This window comes from Lithobates pipiens, unplaced genomic scaffold, assembly GCF_037356315.1.
Source record: "Lithobates pipiens isolate NorthernLeopardFrog02 unplaced genomic scaffold, aLitPip1_a1.2 Scaffold_22, whole genome shotgun sequence".
Taxonomy (NCBI): domain Eukaryota; kingdom Metazoa; phylum Chordata; class Amphibia; order Anura; family Ranidae; genus Lithobates; species Lithobates pipiens.
The window spans coordinates 209,536,057-209,554,750 of NW_027507784.1; positions in this window are offsets into that span (position 1 = coordinate 209,536,057).

Consider the following 18,694-nt stretch of genomic DNA (forward strand, 5'->3'; position numbering starts at 1 on the left):
CTCCATCCAACCTCACTGAGCTTGAGCTGTTTTGCAAGGAAGAATGGGCAAGAATTTCAGTCTCTCGATGTGCAAAACTGATAGAGACATACCCCAAGCGACTTGCAGCTGTAATCGCAGCAAAAAGGGGCTCTACAAAGTATTAACGCAAGGGGGCCGAATAATTTTGCATGCCCCACTTTTCATTTTTTTATTAGTTAAATAAGTTTCAAAAATCCAATAGATTTCGTTCCACTTCACAATTGTGTCCCACTTGTTGGTGATTCTTCACAAAAAAAAAAAAAAAAATTTTATATCTTTATGTTTGAAGCCTGAAATGTGGCAAAAGGTTGAAAAGTTCAAGGGGGCCTAATACTTTTGCAAGGCACTGTAATACAATAGTTAACAATACAAAGCCATTGGTTTGGTCTCCAGTAGTAGAAAAATATTCAGAGTCCCAGAGAGTGGTGTCAGGTATGTGGGTCCGTATTTTTAGTTAGCAAGATAGCTCGACATGTTCCACGCTAGTTTAGCGCTTCTTCAGGAACAATTCGCGCTACAAAATATATACAAATCAGTAAACAATTACATTTAAAAACACAAAAAAACAAGATAGAAAAACACCAGCTATGGTGTTAAAACGCATGCTGATGCCCATGGGTTGCCAAACCGTACCTACCCAAACACGAGAGGGGATGAAGGAGCAGAGGTGTAGAAACACAGATCCCAACAGACCTCCGGGGACCCAAGAGCAAGGCAGGGAGATGGGAGTCTGCAGGCATATGAACAAACCAATGCAGTGCAAGTCGCACCAAAAATAACATAAGGCATGCATTGCCCATTTAGTTACCAAGCTGATATAGAGAAAGAGAAAAAAAAAAAAAAAGGGGAGGAGGGAAAAATAAAATAAAAAGAAGAGCAGCTGCTCATAATTAATACATCCATACAGCCCGTAATTAAAGGGATTGTAAAGTGAATTAAAAAAAACAAACAACAAACATGTTATACTTACCTCCACTGTGCAGCTCGTTTTGCACAGAGTGGCCCCGAACCTGCTCCTCTGGGGTCCCTTGGCAGCTGTCTCGGTTTCCTCCCGCAGGTGCTTCTCACGTTCATGCGAGCTCCCTCGCATGGTGAGAAGCATCTGCGGGCGCGCTCCCATGATACAGCTGGAGGCTATAGCTGCTCGCTGTATCACACGGCCCCGCCCCCTGGTGCTCCGCGTCAGTGGATGTGATTGACAGCAGCGCGAGCCAATGGCTGCACTGCTTTCCATCCATCCACTCCAGCCAATCAGCGGCCAGGCTGAACGGTGGAAAGGATGTCGGGGGAGGAGCGCGGGACTTTCGAGGGGTGAGGTAAGTAAAACGGGGGGCTGGGGGCGCCGGCACTGTCAGATGTTTTTTCACCTTAATGCATAGAATGCATTAAAGGTGAAACAACATTTACCTTTACAACCCCTTTAATATAAAGGGGGGGGGGGGGGAATGCATATATTATCATCCATGTCCCAAAAAAAAAAAAAAAAAAAAAAAAAAAAAAAAAGAGAAGAAGAAGAAGAAGAAGAAGAAGTACAATATATGAATAATTGTGGAAATATATGGGAAACAGACCCCATCAATATTTTTTCTAAAAGAAAAAGAAAAAAAATAAAAAAATAAAAAAGGGAGAAACAAGCCATATAATCTTACCATAGGATTTGAAAAGCTCTAAGTATAAACATTTTTCAGCTTGCTGGTAAGCAAGCAAAAGATGCTGTGGAAATGTTCATGGCTGAGAGTCACTTTGTATATACCCTTCACAATTGAGTGTGTCTTTAACCACAGATAAAGTGCCAAACGTATCGCTGAATATTGCAAAAGATAGTATATACCGGTACTGGACACTTAGATCAAATGGCCAGACCAAAGTATCACCCACTAAATTGCAATCTAAAATAAAGAGAAAAAGATAAACATAAAATAAAAATAATCTATGTAGGCTTCAGACAGCCCCAACTCTAAAGTAATGCCAAAGTAGAATCAGCAGATCTAGAGAGAAAATGCTGTTCAAAGTTCAGCCATAATTACCTCCTGAAGGAGAGTGAACACCTCCACCATAACTGAATCCTGCTGCATCAATGACAGAGCTATACCTACGGCACATGGATAGCACAGCTTGGGGTTTAAATAGCAGACTCCTGCTGTGGGCGTGCCTCTGAGAGGAGTCACATGACCACAGCCCGGCCGAAGGCTACTGCACATGTGCCGAGGGGCAGCGTCACATGACCGTGCACACAAGGCATCACGTGAGGAGCAGAGGTGGGGACTAACTGCGGGGCCAAAACAAGTGACCCCGGATCCCCGTCAATCGCCGCACATCAGGTCAGAGGAAAGAACGGATGTGCGGTGCTACACGGCCGAATCCGCCCGCCCAATGCCCCAAAAGACCACCGGGTGTCAGGGAAAATGTGCAACCATACCCGCAAGGGATCACACAGATGGCGGAAAACCATGGGCATGAACAAAAAAGAGCAAAAAGAAACAAACAATGTATATAAAAAACAAGAAACAAAAAGAGAAAAAAAAAAAAAAAAAAAAGGGGGGGGAAAAGAAAAAAAGTTCTTTTAACTTTTAATATAAGACTCGCAAAAAAAAACAAAAAAAAAACGAACACTTTTCTTTTTTGCGAATCATGGCAATACAAAAAGATACAAAAACAAAATAACAGTACCATGTCAGGGAAGCATCAGGGACTTTTATCAAACACATTTTTTATAGAAATATTATATCATACATAAAATAATGGGTGGAGCCTAATGAGGGGGAGGGGCCAAAAAAGGGGGGGGGGGGACTTATAGAAATGGTCTATAGGATTGAGTTTCATTAAGACCTGGTAAATTGTGTTGCATTGAGACGTTCTATCCATAAAGTTTCCCTTTGAAGAATAAATTTGTCCCATTCCCCACCTCTCGGGTTCTTGGGGATGAGGGCCAGGACAGTGAAGCACACCACAGAAGTGTCAAACCGATGGTATAAATCTAAATGTCGACTCACAGGGGTAAGCATCTTACCATTGCCTGAATAATAAATGTGGTCGTTGATTCTTTGTCTTAACTGCCTGGCCGTCTTCCCCACATAGAATGAACCACACTGGCATGTCATAAGATAAATGAGACCTTGTGTTGAGCAGGTGGTGGCAAATTTGGGGCAATAGGTCTCTCCATTGGGGAGTATTGTTCTTGAATTCCTAGATACCCAGGGGCAAAAAGCACAAGCCCCGCATGGGGATGTTCCAGATGGTAAATGGGATCTGTCATGATCAAAAGGAGTATAGTGACTCTAATTTGTCCCTCGGGGATTGAGCTCATCTAAATACGATTTCTGGCTGATTACGGACATATTTGCTCAGAATTGCATCATCTTTTAATAATGGCCAATGTGCATCCAAGATGCACCTCAGCTCTTCGTGTTGCTAAGAGAATTTAGTAATAACCTTGGTCGTTTGAAATATTTTTGGTTTAGGAGTTTTAAACAGTAAGTCATTACGTTGCTTACCGAGGGCTTTATTGTAAGCCTTCCGTAAGAGTGTTTTTCTGTAGCCTCTCGCTAGGAGTCGTGCCTTTAATAGTTTGGCCTGTTCATTGAAATCCTCTTGAAGGGTACAATTCTGGTGTAATCTAATATACTGGGCATATGGAATCAGAGAGAGTGGGTGTGCACTAGTGGCATGTAGTAGGGTATTCTCAGCTGTGTTTTTCCGGTATAGATTGGTAGCAAGGACATTATTGTGATCTTTAAAGATAACTAAATCTAAAAAGTTAATTTGTCTTATATCATTGGCACTGGTAAATTTTAGATTAAATTCATTGATGCCCAAGGCCTCTATGAATCTTGCCAACTGCGTCTGGCTACCGGTCCATACAATAAAAATGTCGTCGGGAGGCCCACAAGGCGGTCATCTGTGGAAAGTGCATGGCTCTGTCTTCTGCTTTAAAGAAGGACGCAGAGGCCGCTAGATTGCGAACGGAAAAGGAGCTGGGGCAGCTGGAAAGGAATATGCAGGCTTCTCCGTCACTGCGACTCCTCCGGAAGATCACTAAGCTTCGCACGGTGCTTAAGGATCTGGCGCTCCGCCGGGTAGAAAAGGCTATGCTGCGGGTTAGGCAGACGTACTACGACAGGGGCAACAAGGCGCACTCACTCTTGGCGAGGAAACTTAAAGATAAAACCCTCCTCTCTACCCCACATCAGATTAAAACTAAAAACAACACAGTAGTTTCTCACCCTAAGGAGATAGCAGACACATTTGTGAAATTTTATGAGGAGCTGTACAACAGCGACGACATACCCAGTGCTCCCCTGTCGGCGGAGCTTTCCCAGCGTATGCACCAATATTTGACAGACAGTGGGATCCCCCGCATTCGAGACCTGGATATGGCCTCTCTGAATATGCCCATTACGGAGGAGGAAATAGAACTGACCGTCAAGTCACTACCGGCTCATAAATCCCCGGGTCCGGACGGTTTACCCTACGAATACTATAAAACGTTTCTGCCCCTTCTGCTCCCTTACTTGGGCAGATTGTTCAATGCGTTTCTGTTACATACCCCGGTCCCTTCCGATATGCAACGCTCCTTCCTCACCCTGATACCGAAGCCCGATAAGGACCCCATTCTCTGTGCCAATTATAGGCCCATTGCACTTCTGAATGCAGATCTGAAGATTTTTACGAAACTCCTTTCCCTCCGGCTCAATAGGGTCCTACCCTCCCTCATCCATAAAGATCAGGTGGGATTTGTCCCTCTTCGCCAAGCCGGCGACAACACTAGAAAGGTCATAGATTTAGTCGACGTGGCGAATAGGGGGGGCATCCCGTCTTTGCTTCTGAGTTTGGATGCGGAAAAGGCATTTGATAGACTGGGGTGGCCCTTCCTGTTCGCCACGTTGCAGCACATGGGGATGAAGGAACCGTTCCTGCGGGCAATACGCCACCTTTATTCCAACCCGTCCTCCCAGGTTAAGACCCCCTTCGCTACCTCCTCGGCGTTTTCGGTCTCCAATGGCACGCGCCAGGGCTGTCCCCTGTTGCCTTTATTATTTGCTATCTGCGTGGAACCCCTGGTGGCGTCCATCCGGCGGAACCCGAATATCAGGGGCGTCCCGGTTCGGGGCAGGGAATTTAAGGTGTCGTTGTTTGCGGATGATGTCATCCTCCCCCTGACCCAGCCCAGGATATCCCTGCCTAACTTACATAAGGAGTTGGACCGCTACAGCGCCCTATCGGGCTATAAAATTAATGCTTCCAAATCGGAAGCCCTCCCGGTAAATATGCCGTCCCCGGAGGTCGAACATCTCCGAGCCACTTTTCCATACCACTGGAAAACTGATTCCCTGAAATACTTGGGGATTCATATCACCCCGACCTTCGACTCTCTGTATCAGGCAAACTTCCCGCCCCTATATGGCGTCATTAGGCAATTACTTTCCCAATGGCGGAAGCACCAGATCTCCCTCTTTGGTAGGATAGCTTCGGTGAAAATGACGATTCGCCCGAAACTCCTCTACCTTTTCCAGACCCTTCCTATCCCAGTACCATATCACCACCTGAGAAAATTACAGGCGGACCTGCTAGATTTTACATGGAACTACAAACGTCATAGAATCCCCCGCTCGGTAATGACAGCCTCTCGCTCAGCCGGGGGACTGGCGTTCCCGGACCTGGTAAAGTATTTCCAAGCGGCTCAGCTCCGGGCAGTGACCTCCTGGTTCACCCAGAGGTTGTACAACAGATGGACGGAAATTGAGAAGCTCTGGTTGGCTCCAGTGCACCCTAATAGTATGCTATTGAGCGCCCCAGCACTAACCCCCCGGACCCAACTGCTAGGATCTATGTCCTACCTACAGGGCCTATGGCGCAAGCTTTCTAAGATATATGTCCTGGCCTCGGACAAATCGCTCCTGACGTCCTTCCTGTACCACCCTAAGATGCCAGACAGCCTGACGTATGCGATGTCCCACCTGTGGTCTTCCCGGAATCTCTTTCACCTGGGGACTTTAGTGGACCCCAGATCGCGGAGAATGTTGTCTTATGCAGACCTTCAGTCCAAATTTGACCTCCCGAGAGAGAGCTTCTACAGCTATCTGCAGATACGACACTTTGCCCAGACCATATCCTCTGATTTGCGCTTCTCCCCTCCCTCCGCTTTTGAGACCATAATCCTTGAGGGCACGGCCCAAAGGGGATTGATGTCGGCTATATATAAAATCCTTAATGCACCCCCGCTAGCTCCGGTGGGTAAACATGCCTACATGCTCAAGTGGGAGGAACAGCTGGGGGAGGAGATCACGGAGGGGCAATGGCAGACGATATGGTCCCAGGCCTCGAAAAGCTCTCTATGCACGCTCTATAGGGAGAACGCGTACAAAATTTTATTTTTCTGGTACATGACCCCGGACGTCCTTCACGCCATTTACCCTACCACCTCTGACAGATGCTGGCGGTGCTTGACCCACAAAGGCACGCTGTTCCACATCTTCTGGCAGTGTCCCCTAGTGGTCCCCTTCTGGGAAGGGGTCCGGCGCCTCTTGGCTGATCTCTTGGATCGGCGGGTGGACCTGGATCCTAAGACCTTCTTGTTGGGCATCCCTCTCCCTACATTGACGAAGTCCCGCAAGAAATTATCACGGCATATCCTGACTGCGGCGAGATGCCTAATAGCCCTACACTGGAAAAAGGTGCTGCCCCCCGCTCTGGGAGCACTCCATGCTAGAGTTCAAGACGTGGAGTTGATGGAGAGGATGACCGCCAGGATACAGGACAGGCTCGAGGCCCACGATATGGTCTGGAGTCCATGGAACTCCCGGGAGATCCAGCTGTGAAAAAGAAGCAGAGACCACGGTGACTATACCCCCTGCCTTTCCCTACCCCTCCTCCCCCACACTCTCCTCCCCCCTTTCTCTTTACTTTTTAGCCTTTGCTAAACTCTCTTTCTTTCTTCTTATCCCTCTTATCTCCTATACTTCTCACCTCTGCTCTCGTTCTTCTTCTCTCTCTGTTGCTTAGTACCCCTATTTCTTTTTGCCAGCCTCTCTCTCCTTTTCTATCATGGCTGGTGCATGTACGTGCTTTGTTGTTCTTTTAGCACACTACTTTGTGGATGCTGTTTGTCATGAGAGATTGATACTGTAAGAAGAGGTCCATGACTTGATGCGGGGTTACTCCACTGGACCCTATGGTGGGTAAAGCCATTCTTTATTTCTCAGGGTCGGCCCGGCTGTTCGCGGGGGGCCCCCCCGGGCTGGCATTTGCCGGCCCGGGGGGGGCCTACTGGGATGGGCCAAGAGGTGGGTGGTCCCTGCGGCCTACTCTTTTCTGTTCTAGCTGTTTTATTCTGCTGTAGTAATGCATGATGTGTAATGCACTTTTTGAAAATAAATAAATATGTTATTTGATAAAAAAAAAAAAAAAAAATGTCGTCAATGTAACAACGCCATAGTAGGACATTCTCAGTGTGTTCCGCGAAGACCTCACTCAAAAAGATGCGTCTTTCCCAACCCCCCCCCCAGATACAGGTTGGCATAGGACGGCGCGCAACACGTGCACATAGCCACCCCCTGTATCTGGAGGTAGTGGAAACCCATAAAGCAAAACCAATTATGTGTAAGAACAAATTCCAACAGTCTGACCACAAAGTCATTGTAACTCCAGTGTCGGTGGTCCTCCTCATGGAGGAATTCCTGTATTGTCTCAACTCCCCGCTCATGTGGAATGCTGGAGTACAAAGCCTCGACATCCAACGTCACGAGCAGGGAGTTGGGAGGAACGGGTAACCCTTAAATTTGTTTTAAAAGATCAAGTGTATCCCATGTATAAGAAGGTAGTGCTGTCACGTGAGGAATCAAAGTTGCATCCACCAACCAGCTAGCATTTTCAGTAAGACTTCCGATACCTGAAACTATCTGTCTCCCAGGCGGCGACAAGGGATCCTTATGCACTTTAGGAAGTGCATAGAATGTCGCTGTCCTGGGAGATCAAACATTCAGGTAATCGTACTGGTCCTTATCAATGAGGCCCTCAGAGTAGGCCCCATTAATAATCACAAGGTAGTCATTTCTAAATGAAGATGCAGATGCTGCAGGGAGGGGTTTGTACCATTCACTGTTGGCCACAATATTGAGGCACATTGTTTCGTAGAAAATCCTGGTCATAACAACTATATTCCCACCCTTGTCCACGGCCTTGATGACCACGTCTGGGTGGTTTTGGAGTTTAGAAATAGTAACTCTATGTTGTTTAGTTAAATTGGTTTTGGTCTGACGAGTATTTAATCGTTTAATGTCACCGACACTTTGCAAGTGCCCAGATTTGAGGGCTCATGCACAAGTCCAGGAAGACTCAATAATTACTGGTGGGTTATAGGATATCACTAGGCGATTGGACACTGGCACACCCTACAGAGGAAGTTCAATCCCCCATATAACCCCTCCCTCTACTGGAGGTACCTCAGTTTTGTAGCAAAGCAATATAAGTGTATTAGAAGAGGGGAGGGACCACTGTGTCCCGTGATGTACCTCAAAAGAAAAGGATTTTACAGGTAAGCTGTTATAAAAATCCTATTTTGTTTCTTGTACATCACGGGACACAGAGACTCAGTAATTACTGGTGGGATGTCCCAGAGCAATGCTATCTGAGGGGAGGGGAACCACACAACATAGGGTGTACTCAGACCTGAGGTCCCTGTACCGCTGCCTGCAGCGCACTACGCCCAAAGGCGATGTCCTCATGCCTTCTCACATCCACCTGATAACATTTGGTGAATGTATGGATTGATGAGGTTGCAGCCTTGCAGATTTGAGCCATGGAGGCCTGGTGATGCACCGCCCACGAAGCACTAATAGCCCTAGTGGAGTGCGCCTTGATCTGAAAAGGCAGAATCTTTTGCTTCAAACCATAAGCTTGAACAACTACTTGTCTAATCCATTTAGCAATGGTAGATTTTGATGCTGCCTGTCTTCTCTTAGGACCCTCTGGCAATACAAACAAAACATCCGTTTTGCGAACCTGAGCCGTCGCTTCCAGATTGGATGTAGTGAGAGCAGTCACAGCCTAAGAATGTAGTGACTTCTCTTCCGTAGAACAGGGATTTGGAAAAAAGGAAGGCAGAACAATATCTTGGTTTAGATGAAAACCTGAGACCGCCTTTGGTAGAAAACTAGGATGAGGGCGTAACACCACTCTATTCTTGTGCATTATCAGATACAGTTCTTTACAAGAGTGGGCCGCTAATTCTGATACTCTTCTGGCAGGAGAAATGGCCACCAGAAAAATGTATTTCCCTGACAACAGAACTAAGGGAATCTGATGTATCTGTTCAAAAGGCTGCTTTTGTAAAGCTGACAGAACCAAATTCAAATCCCAGGGGTTCAGAGGCACCCTAACTGAAGGATTAAGGTGCGTTACCCCTTGTATAAATCTTCAGACCAAAGAATGTGAAGCAAGTGGACATTGAAACAGAACCGATAAGGCCGAGACTTGGCCCTTGATGGTACTCAAGGCCAGTTTCATCTCGAACCCATTTTACAGAAATTCGAGGATTCTGCCTATGACATATTTTTTGGGGTGCCAACCCCTGGATTCACACCAGGAGACATATGCTTTCCAGATTCTATGATAAATCATTCTGGAAGCTGGCTTTCTTGCATTAATCAAGGTAGATATCACAGGGCCAAAAGCTCATGATTCTTCAGAATGTGGGTTTCAATAGCCAAACCGTTAAATTTAGCGTTTGTAAGGTAGGATGGAATACCGATCCCTGGGATAGCAGGTCTGGACGGGACGGTAGGGTCCAAGGAGAACCTACCACCATCTTCACTATTTCTGCATACCAAGATTTTTTGGGCCATGCTGGGGCCACCAGAAGCACTGACTTCTTTTCCTGCCTGATCCTGCAAAGCAGTCTTGGCAGTAGCAGAATAGGAGGGAACGCATAAATCAGAGAGAACTGATGCCATGGAGTAACCAACACATCTGTCCCGCATGCAAGAGGATCCCTCATTCTTGACACAAAATTGTCTACCTTGTTGTTGAACCTGGACGCAAAGAGATCCACATCCGGAACCCCCATCTCTGGCATATGAGCAAAAAGACGCCGGGGCGGAGAGACCATTCCCCTGGCACTAACTAATGGCGGCTCAGGTAGTCCATCTGCCAGTTCTCTACCCTCGGAATGAAGACTGCCAGTATGCAGGGCACATGTCTTTCTGCCCAGATTAAGATCTGGTTTTCTTCTTCCTGAGCTGCACGACTCTTTGTGCCCCCTTGGTGATTGATATAGGCCAATGTTGTGGCATTGTCAGACTGCATCCTGACAGGGCAACCCTGGAACCTGAGTTTCCAGGCTTTTAGGGCTTGATACGCCGCACGGATCTCCAGAATGTTGATGGGTAAGGCCCTCTCGGTCCTGGACCATCTCCCTTGGACAGTCGACTGTTCCAGAATTGCCCCCCAACCCAAAAGACTGGCATCTGTTACCACTGTCCAGGTAACTGGTAAAAAAGGATTTTCCTTTCCGCAGTGTTTCGGGTATCAACCACCAGCTGAGGCTCCGACACGTTGTAGGGGACAGATACATTTGAAAATCGAATGCCTGAACCTTCTTGTTCCAGGCGGATAGGATACTGTTTTGCAGTAGCCTTGAATGAGACTGAGCGTAGGGAACTGCTTCGAATGAAGCCACCATCTTCCCCAACAATCTCATACAAAGACGAATAGAAGGACCCTTCTTTGCCCTGACTACCTGAATCGGTTCTCTTATAGCACTGATCTTCGCTTGGGGTAGGAATACCCTCTGCTGGGCTGTATCTATGACCAGACCCAAATACTCTAGTCTTCTTACTGGTTTTAAAGAAGACTTCTCTAAGTTGAGGACCCAACCTGGGCGTTCCAGGCAGTTGATTGTGGGGACCAAATTTTGGTCCAGGCGGGCTACCGACTGGTCTATCAAAGCAAGTCATCTAGGTATGCTATTATCGTTATACCTTGGGCCCTTAATCTGGCCAGAGGAGGGGCCAAGATCTTTGTAAACACCCGAGGTGCAGTAGCTAGCCCGAAAGGCAGAGCTACGAACTGAAAGTGGCGTTTTTCTACTTCGAAACGCAGGGACTTTTGATGAGCAGGGAAAATAGGTACATGCAGGTACGCATCCTTGATGTCTATTGATGGCAGAAGTTCTCCTCCTTGTAGGATGGAGACTACCGATCCATTCCATGCGAAAGGACCATATCTCTAGAAATCGGGTTAGATCTTTGAGATCTAGAATGGGTCTGACATCTCCATTTGGCTTCGGTACCGTGAAAAGGTTTGAATAAAACCCCATTCCCTGCTCTTGCGTGGGAACTACCATGATAACTTTTTGCGACAATAGTCGCTCCAACGCTAGAAGGAGAGACTTCTTTTTCTCTGGGTACATTTGATCTGAGGAAACGAGGAGAAGAGAATTCTCAGAATTCTAGTTTGTAACCTAGAGTTATTGTGGAGACCACCCATTTGACCCAAAATTACTCCTGCCAGGGCCCTAAGAACTTTATTAATCTTCCCCCCACTCGAGTGAGGGGGGGTGCCCCTTCATAAGGAGGTCTTAGCGTTTTGTCTTGAAGACCTTCTCCCTCAAGACTTCTTTTGTCCCTGGGGTTGACGCTGAGTTTTAACCTTAGAGCCTGATGGAGGAGGCCCTCGTGACTGCCTGGAGGCTGATGCCCCTGGCACTGAAGAAAGCGCCCGTTTAAAGAAGGGACGTTTACTCCTTTTCTTGACTGGTAAAAGGGTGCTTTTCCCACTACTGGATATAATTGTCCAAGTCCTCTCCAAACAGTTTTGCATCAGGAAAGGGAAATACCGCCAGGAGTTTCTTACATGATGATTCGGCTGACCAATTTTTCAGCCACAAGATTCTACGCATGTGTACCAATCCAAGCGTAAGGCGAGAGGTCTGAAGGATAGAATCTCGGATAGCATCAACAGCAAAACACAGAGCCGCTTGAAGGTTAGCTAACCCCCGGGCTTGCTGTTCAGGTAAGGCTTTAAGCACCTATTTAACATGGTCTCTCAAATATTAACAGACTCCAATTGTACTACTGAACCTGCCAAGGAGAAAACATTTTTTAATAGGAATTCCATTTTCTTATCAGTTGGATCCCTAAGCATGTGAGCGTTGTCAACCGGACAAGTCAGGCTTTTGTTTACGGAGGAAATGGCAGCATCAACTGCCTGCATACCCCACATCTTAGTAAATTTTTCCTCCATAGGATAAAGTGTAGAAAACTTTTTAGGAGGAAAAAAAATGTTTATCTGGGTGATCCCACTCAGAATAGATAAGACTTTCCAGCAAACCATGAACAGGAAAGGCATGTGCAGTTTGAGGAGGTTTCAGTGAACCCAGAGAAGAAGTGGGTTCTTTAAATGACTCAGGTACGGGTAACTTAAACATGTAACGGACCAATCCAGCAAGAATTTGCAACAACATTTTCTCATTCTGAGAAGCTGAAGAGGGCCCTTCTCCACTAGATTCCTCAGAAGTGGAATCATTAGTTTCCTCCCGATCGTCTGAGGGGGGATTCCTCTCCTTTATCCCAGAGTTTCTCACTCTGAGGGTCCTGGGTGACAGAGGGGGGCCTAGTGCATTTTCTTCCACTGAGTGAAGATGCGATTAAGGCCACTAATCTTTCCTCTAAACCGTTTATGGTTGAGGAAAAAACCTCCTGTGTAATGTACAGAGGGCCTGAAGTGCCAGAAGCAGCTGCAGCCCCTGACCCCGAAGACTCTCCCTGGCCAGCCTCCCTGGGTCCTGCAGAGAGGGAAGGTGCTGCAGAGGGGGGTCCTCAGAGCCTGAAGGGGACCCCTTAGAGCCCCTATTCTTTGGGGTACTTGTACCTCTTCTACCCATAGTGCAAAGCAACAAAAAGGTAGAGGTACCACACAAAAAAATGCACTGACTGCTGAGCCCTGTAGTTCAGCAACTGCTGCTTCTACTCAAGACTCAGTAAATGCTGCCTGGGAATGCCTGTGTCTCCCACACTCACATGCGCCTGTCAGCTCTGTGTCCATCTGAAAAAGAGTGCACTTTAAAGCCTGTGTAGCCTAGTGCTCCGCCCCCCCCTGACCACTTCCACCCCCCCCCCCCCCGTTTTTAAAAACGAGCGTTTCCCGCGCGAGCAGAGGCTCTAACCCTGCTGGCAAGCATGGAGGGGAGGCTGGGACAGAGGAGAGGGAAGGGCGGGTGGATGTGAGGCCGCCGTAATGAGTAGGTAAGTAGGGGGAGGGGTTATATGGGGGATTGAACTTCCTGTCTAGGGTGTGCCAGTGTCCAATCACCTAGTGATACCCTATAACCCACCAGTAATTACTGAGACTCTGTGTCCCGTGATGTACGAGAAAGGATTTTTATAACAGCTTACCTGTAACATCCTTTTCTTTGAAGTACATCACAGGACACAGAGGCCCCTCCCTTCTTTGGTATACACGTGTATTGCTTTGCTACAGAACTGAGGATCTCCCAGCAGTGAGAGGGTTTAGATAGGGAGAGCACTTTCTGTCTTAGGGCATGCCAGTGTCCCTCAGCTGAAGGTGGCCTATAACCCACATAGTAACTACTATGGCTCTGTGTTCCATGATGTACGATAAGAAATTATATTAGCTGAGAGAAGGGGAGTATGTAAAATGTTCTGTACTACGTTTTGTACTTTCATTCCTAACAGTACAGCTCCTGGAGGAACCGTGACTAGAGCCTTGGAAGGACTGACTGCTCCGTCAAATGAGCTGGCAGAGAACTCAGGTATAGGGATGAGCCGAACACCCTCCGGTTCGGTTCGCACCAGAACTTTCGAACGGACCCAAAATTCGTACGAACTTTAGAACCCCATTGAAGTCTATGGGACTCGAACGTTCAAAATTAAAAGTGCTAATTTTAATGGCTAATATGCAAGATACTGTCCTAAAAAGGGTTTGGGGACCTGGCTCCTGCCCCAGGGGACATGGGTCAATGCCTAAAATGTTTTTAAAAATGTCAGTTTTGGCGGGCACACTGATTTTAATGACGATTAAAGTGAAAAAAATAAAAAAATAAGTGAAATATTCCTTTAAATATCATGCCTGGGGGGTGTCTATAGTATGTCTGTGAAGTGCCACGTGTTTCCCCGTGTTTAGAACAGTCCCTGCACAAAATGACATTTAACGGAAATAACGTAATTTAAAACTACTTGCGGTTTTAATGTTATATCTGGTTCCGGCAAAATGGATGAAAATCATTGAGAAAAATGCCATGGGTAGCCCCCCCTGCCCATTACCAGCCCCTTTGGGTCTTGTACGGATATTAAGGGTAACCCCGTACCCATATTAAAAAAAAAGGAAATGTGTGGCCCCCAGGCCCTATATACTCAGAACAGCAGTATACAGGCGGTGCAAACAAGACAGGGACTGTGTAGGTTTGTTATGTTAAGTAGAATCTGTTTGTAATTTTCAACTGGTACATTTTTAAAGTGTAGCTCCAGTCAAAAAAACTATTTTTAAGCTTTTTGGAAAACATAGGGAAGGGTTATCACCCCTGTATAATTTGTTTTGTCGTCCATCTTTTTTCATCTCACTTGCTGTTGTCTCCTTCCGTTTGCAAGTAGGAGACGTTTGTAAGTTGGATGTTTGAAAGTAGGGGCCTGCCCTATATGCTCTGCAGAAATGGCGGAACAAGGTGTTGGTGTTGCCACAACACTGTAAGCCCTCAAAGCGACTCTTGGTGGGCGCTGGAGCGCCCTGCTGTGAACGATTATATCAAGAATTGTAATTACATGCCATTGTTGAACAGTGGTAGAAAAATTGGGCCTTTGGTGGTTGTGGTGCTGGTGCCACAACACTATAAGTCCTCACAGTTACTCTCGGTGGGCACAGGAACGGGCCCTGCTGTGAAATATTATATCAAGAATTGTAATTACATGCCCCTGTTAAACAGGGGCTGAAAAATTGGGCCTTAGGCACTGGTGCTGGTGCCATGACACTGCAACCTCTCCCATATACTCTAGTTGTAGTACAGGAATGAGCCCGGCTGCAAAGCATTGCATCAAAAATTGTAATTAAATGCCCCTGTTAAACAGGGGCTGAAAAATTGGGCTGGTGGCATCACCCAAAACCAAAAATGTTCCTCCAACATATCAGCGGATGAGGAAGAGGATAGACAGACAATCAACATAACAGAACAGTCACTCAGCATCAGCATTGGCAGTCTTGAAGGGATGTGATATTTAAAAAAAAAAAAAAAAATATTCGGTTACATAAGCTTCAGGTGCTTGGTAGCTGTGGGTGATCCAAGACTGATTCATCTTGATGAAGGTCAGTCGATCAACTGAGTCGGTGGACAGGCGCACCCTGTGATCGGTAACAAAGCCACCAGCAGCACTGAAGGTGCGTTCCGAAAGAACGCTGGATGCAAGACAGGCCAGTAGCTCAATTGCAAACTGTGCAAGCTCTGGCCAGTGATCCATCCTCAAGACCCAGTAAGCCAGAGGATTTTCGGTGGGGAAGGTGTCCAAGTCTGACCTTGCCCCTAGGTATTCCTGTACCATGTAAATCAGATGCTGGCGATGGTTGCTGGAACCGATCATACCTTGGGGCTGCGGACTAAAAAAAATTGTCTGAAAGCATCGGTCAGACGGCCACCTTCTCCACCGCTCCTTCTGACCGATGCCTCAGCAACATGTTGTCCAGGACCAGGAGTTTGTAAGCTCCCAGTCCCTGGGAACACGTTGCACAGACCTTTCTGCAAGGCCTCCCAGAGATGTCTCATCCTCTGCTCCCTCTGCGATGGCAAGATAAGGTCGGCAACCTTACCCTTGTACCGTGGATCAAGGTGAGTGGCTAGCCAATAATGGTCCCTCTCCTTGATCCAAAGACTACGATGATCCTTCCGCAGGCTTTGCAAGATCAGGGAGGCCATGCAGCATAGGTTAGCTGAGGCATTCGGTCCGGAGTCCTCTGGGTCACTAAGGACAACATGATCCGCAGCTACCTCCTCCCAGCCACGTACAAGTCCACGGGTTTCTTGGGACTGTAAATCATCCCTACAAGACTGCTGCTGCTGCTGATGCTGAGTGCCAGCCTCCACGCTGACACAATCATCCTCCTCCTCCTCCTCATCCTCTTCCTGTGTGATGGGTGGCACAGCAGGAACACTGTCTGGATAAAGGGGGCCTTGAGAGGCAAGGAAGTCCTCCTCTTCCTGCCTCTGTTCTGCCTCAAGTGCCCTGTCCGTTATTCCACGCAGCATATGCTCCAAGAGGTACAGTGTCACTGATGCATGCACTGTCACTGCTCACCATCCTTGTGGCCTCCTCAAACGGTGACAGGACAGTGCATGCATCCCTGATCATGCCCCACTGGCGTGGTGATAAAAAACCGGAGCTCCCCTGACCCTGTCCTGGTGCCGTAGTCGCACAGGTACTCATTGATGGCCCTCTGCTGCGTGTGCAGCCACTGCAGCATGGCCAATGTTGAGTTCCCCCTAGTGGGCATGTCACATATAAGGCGGTTCTTGGGCAGGTTCAACTCCTTTTGGAGCTCAACCAGCCGAGCACAGGCATTAAATGATCGGCGGAAATGCACACAGACTTTCCTGGCCTGCTTCAGGACATCCTGTAAGCCCGGGTACCTGCCCAAGAACTGCTGCACCACCAGGTTAAGGAAGTGAGCCACACAGGGCACATGGGTCAGTTGTCCCTGTCAGAGGGCGGAGAGGAGGTTGGTGCCATTGTCGCAAACCACCATTCCTGGCTTAAGCTGGCGTGGCATCAACCACCTCTCGGCCTGCCCCTGCAGAGCTTACAAAACATCTGCCACAGTGTGGCTCCTGTCCCCCAAACAAACCAGCGCAAGCACGGCATGGCATCGTATTGCCTGCGTACTTGCGTAGCCCCTGGAACGCCTACGGAGCACCGCTGGTTCTGAGGACAGAGCACTGGAAGAGGCCATGGAGGAAGAAGAAGAAGAGGAGGGGGTGGAGGAGAGAGGTGTGTCACAACAAATAGTAGCCTTTTGGAGGCGTGGTAGCGGAACAACCTCCAACACTACTGCACCTTGTCCTGCATCCTTCCCAGCTGCCAGAAGAGTGACCCAATGGGCCGTGAAAGACAGGTAACGTCCCTGTCCATGCCTGCTGGACCATGAGTCAGCGGTATTATGCACCTTACTGCTGACAGCCCTGTCCAGCCAGTCAAGGACATTGCCTTCCGCATGCCGGTAGAGAGCCGGAATCGCCTTCCGTGAGAAAAAGTGTAGTTTGGGGACCTGCCACTGAGGAACCGCACATTGTACAAACTCACGGAAGGGGGCCGAGTCTACCAACTGAAAAGGCAGCAGTTGAAGTGCTAGCAATTTAGCCAAGCTAGCATTCAACCGCTGGGCGTGGGTGTACTGCTAGCAGAGTGCCCGGAAGCACTTGGCTGTGATACACCTAATTCTACACCTTCATTCCTCTCAGAGCAGGTTTCAGAGAGGACTGAAGGTCTAGTGAGGTTGGAGATCCCAGCTGATGAGGAGCAAGGAGAGGTCCGCTTTGTTCTTTGGTGTGGGTCTTTGAGGTACGCTTGCCACGAGCTGCATGGCAGGTCAACATGTCTGGTCAAGCATGTGGTGCCCAAGCGGCTGATGTTTTGGCCACACGAGATACGCTTGAGACATATGTTGCAAATAGCAGCGGCGCGATCTTATGCACTCGTCTCAAAAAAGGCCCACACCAAAGAACTTTTAGAATAACACGCAGAGGCAGCGCTCCCTGCACAGGCGGAGCTCTGTGGTGTGATTCAGTCGGTGTGCTGCCCCTAAGCTGGCCCCCGGAGGGCATCCTGCCTCGTTGGACATGTGCCTCCTCCTCTCTCCTACCAGGCACTCACGTGGAGTCAGTGCCCTCATCATCCCCTCCCTCTTCATCGCTGGAGCAAACCTGGCAGTATGTTGCAGCTTGTGGAACATGACTGCCAGATTGCTGTCCTTCTTGAGCATCCCCTCTCTCTGCGCTCACGCTACTGCATTCCTCTAGCTGAGTATCATCATCAGAGCCTACAAAACACTGGGCATCCACCTGGAACATGTACCCAACACTGTGCTCAAAGAGTTCAGGAGACTCCTCAGGAGGACGTGGTGGGTCTAGGGAAGGAGTCACTGATGATGACGACATTGAGAGGAGGGAAGACGATGCGTTGGCAGCTGCTTTGCTAGTACCCTGAGCCTGGGTGAGAGAGGATGAGGAGGATGAAGAGGGCTTGGTCATCCACTCTACCAAGTCGTTGGCATGTTGCAGCTCAACATGTCCAGCTGCCGAAAAGAAGGACAAGCGTGTCCCATGGCCACGTGCTGATGACGATGCACTGCGTCCACGACCAGCACTGTTGTCTCTAGACACAGAGCCTGCTTGCCATCTTTTATCGGCTCGCGCCTGTCTGCCTCTCCTTGCTGGCCTTCCAGACATGGTAATGGCCTGAATGGAGATGGGAAAACCAGCAATTGGGTAGTGTATATTGTGCTGGAGGCACACAAAACACCCACTCCTGCAGATGGCTCAATTAGAGAAGAGCTATGTAGGTGGATATAACGGTGTATACTGAGGTCAGGGCATGCAGACAGCACGCACAATCTCCTACAGCTGACTGCAAGCTCTATTTAAAAAGAGCAATATAGGTGGATATAACTGTATTCTGCA